The 3607-nt window shown below is 43.6% G+C and overlaps 1 pseudogene; it reads left to right on the plus strand.

Moving 5' to 3' along the window:
- The first annotated feature begins 2119 nt into the window (after positions 1–2119).
- On the plus strand, positions 2120–3066 carry LOC101011906 (annotated as a pseudogene).
- The last annotated feature ends 541 nt before the right edge of the window (positions 3067–3607 follow it).

The following is a 3607-nucleotide window of genomic DNA, read 5'->3' on the forward strand; positions in this document are numbered from 1 at the left end:
GGGCCCAAATTACAGAAAGTCCTTAAAACAGACTGGCCTGCCAGGCACGGTGGCTCACGCCTGTAATCCCAGCACTTTGGGAGGCCGAGGCGGGCGGATCACGAGGTCAGGAGATGGAGACCATCCTGGCTAACATGGTGAAACTCCGTCTCTACTAAAAATACAAAAAAATTAGCCGGGCGTGGTGGCGGGTGCCTGTAGTCCCAGCTACTCGGGAGGCTGAGGCAGGAGAATGGCGTGAACCCAGGAGGTGGCGCTTGCAGTGAGCAGAGATCGTGCCACTGCACTCCAGCCTAGGCAACAGAGCAAGACTCCATCTCAAAAAAAAAAAAACAAAAACAGACTGGCCTGACTTGGCAAAAAGGCTAACAGACATACACAAATATTCAAAAGGTCATGGAATGCATTGCTGAGTTATTACAACACTGTAAACTGAAAAATAACCCAAAGATCAAGATAATTTATCAGCCTCCCCGGGAAACCCTACAGACTGCCAAAGATAAACATCATTGCCTTAGAGTTAAAAGCACTTGTTTATGTTACCTAGGCAACACAATAACAAATGGTGCAGTAATAAAAATAAGAATTAAAAAAGCAAATTGAATAAAATAATAGTCAATATTAAGTTTCAACCTAAAATCCATCTCCTTCCTGGTTATACAAACTATTCATCTTAAATATAGAGTCACCTATTAGGTGGAAACTATTATTTTTCCAGGTCTTATATTTTCATGTGGAGGGACTTCAACAGGACTGATACTCCTGGACTCAGTCTCTGCCTATGGTAAGAAACAGCTCTATGACAAAATATAAGATTGTAGGCCAGCCGCAGTGTCTCATTCCTGTAATCCCAGCACTTTGGGAGGCTGAGCCAGCCAGATCACTTGAGCTCAGGAGTTCGAGACCAGCCTGGACAACATGGTGAAATCTTATCTCTACAAAAAATACAAAAATTCGCCGGGCATGGTAGCACATGCCTGTAGTCCCAGCTACTCAAGAGGCTGAGTTGGGAGAATCTCTTGAGCCTGGGAGACAGAAGTTGCAGTGAGCCGAGATTGTGCCACTGCACTCCAGCCTGGGTCACAGAGTGAGAACCTGTCTCAAAAAAAAAAGACTCTGAGGGAAGAGGAAACAGATTCATATAAGAGCGTGAAATCAAAAGTACAAGGGCAAATGTTTCAAACCACAACCATACACACACACACACACACACACACAGACACACACAAATAATAATGTATATAAAAATGTATTTATATATATATATTTTAAGACAAGGTCTCCCTTGGTCGCCCAGGCTGGAGTGCAGTGATGTCATTTCAGCTCCCTGCACCCTTCACCTCCCAGGCTCAAGAGATTCTCTCATCTCAGCCTCCTGAGTAGCTGGGACTACAGGCATGCACCACCACATCCAGCAAATTGTTGTATTTTTAGTAGAGACAGGGTTTTGCTGTGTGGCTCAGGTTGGTCTCAAACTTCTGAGCTCAAGTGATCTGCCCACCTTGGCCTCCCAAAGTGCTGGGATTACAGGTATGAGCCACTATCCCTGGTTAATTTTTGCATTTTTTGTAGAGATGGGGTTTCACCATGTTGCCGAGGCTGGTCTTGAATTCCTGGGTTCATATGGTTCACCTGACTTGGCCTCCCAAAGTGCTGGGATTACAAGCACGAGCCACCTCGCTTGGCCTTCCCTCAGAGTCTTAATGCATGTGGCAAGTGTCTTGAAGTCAGAATTCACATGGGCCTTTCACACCTCAGTTTCAGATGCCCTAGTGGAAGACTGACTGTCTTTCGGTGATTGTATTGGACACCCCTAAAGTGAAATTTGCACAGGCCCAATCAGATTATCCTAAATATTCTCTAAGATTTTTGTGTGATGTGACAACAGACAGAAGCTTAATTTCACTTTTTTTTTTTCTTTTTTTTTTGAGACTGAGTCTTGCTTTGTCACCCAGGCTGGAGTGCAGTGGTGCAATTTCAGCTCACGGCAGCCTCCACCCCCCAGGTTCAAGCAATTCTCCTACTTCAGCCTCCTGAGTAGCTGGGATTACAGGCACATGCTATCACACACAGCTAACTTTTGTATTTTTAGTAGAGACGGGGTTTCACCATGTTGGCCAGCTGGTCTCGAACTTCTAGCTTCAAGTGATCCACCCACCTAAGCCTCCCAAAGTGCTGGGATTACAGGTGTGAGCCACCATGCCTGGCCTCACTTTTACAAATGTAGTTTCATTAGCATTATCTGTTCACCTCAATAGATAATTGTCCCATATTCTTAAGCTAAAATAATTGTTCTTGAATACACAGCTCCCTTATGGGCTACAAGAATGTGATGACGAGACATTGTCTCTCTGCGGCATGTACTGTCAGAATGAAGACCATTCTCAGCAATCAGACTGTCAACATTCCAGAAAATGTTGATATCACTCTGAAGAAACACAGTCACTTTGAAGGGCCCCAGAAGAACCCTGCAGAGGGACTTCAATCACACCAATGTATAACTCAGTCTCCTTGGAAAGAAAAGGAAGAGGCTCCAAGTTGACAACTGGTGGGGAAAGAGAAAGGAACTGGCTGCCATGCACACTATTTGTAGTCATGTACAGAACATGATCAAGGGTGCTACTGTGGGCTTCCATTACAAGATGAAGTCTCTGTAAGCTCACTTCCTCATCAACATCGTATTCTGGGAGAACAGGTCTCTTGTTGAAACCCACAATTTCTTGGGTAAAAAATACATCCACAGGGTTCGAATGAGGATAAATGTTTTTTCAGTATCTCAAGCCCAGAAAGATGAATTAATCCTTGAAGGAAATGACATTGAGCTTATTTCAAATTCAGTTGCTTTGATTCAGCAAGACACAACAGTTAAAATCAAAGACATCAGAAATTTTTTGGATGGCATCTATGTCTCCGAAAAAGGAACAGTTCAGCAGGCTGATGAATAAGATCTAAGAGTTGTCCAGCTTCTGAAACAAGATGCCAGATGAATCCTAAAACCTATTTGTGATTTTTTTTTTTTAGACAGTCTTGCCCTGTCACACAGGCTGGAGTGCAGTGGAACAATCACAGCTCACTGCAGCCTCAACCTCCTGGGCTCAAGCAATCCTTCCACCTCAGCCTCCCAAGTAGCTAGGACCACAGGCGTGCACCAACATGCCTGGCTGATTTTTTGGTATTTTTTGTATAGACAGGGTTTTGCTATGTTGCCCAGGCTTGTCTCAAACTCCTGGACTCAAGCAATCCTCCTTCCTCAGCCTTCCAATGTGCTGGGATTGCAGGGGTGAGCCACCACACCTGGCCTTATTTGTGATATTTTCATTATGTAATAAAATACCTATTGATTTGGGACTTTTTCTGAAAAACAAAACAAAACAAAATAAGGTAATTATTCTTTACAGCTATCACCCAAAATGTAATTGTTTCATAAAATAACCCCTTGTAATTAGAAAACTGGGTATACAGATGAGGGGTATATGTTGCCACTAAATTATCCTGTAGAAGGTAAGTATTGATATTTCTCTCTGTCCATAGAAGCTGGAAGTAGTTGCTGCCCTGGATCTTCTCAGTGTATCCTTTCAGATCCACTCTCCATCCTTCTGTATCCTAT

Source organism: Papio anubis, chromosome 7 (genome assembly GCF_008728515.1).
Source record: "Papio anubis isolate 15944 chromosome 7, Panubis1.0, whole genome shotgun sequence".
Taxonomy (NCBI): domain Eukaryota; kingdom Metazoa; phylum Chordata; class Mammalia; order Primates; family Cercopithecidae; genus Papio; species Papio anubis.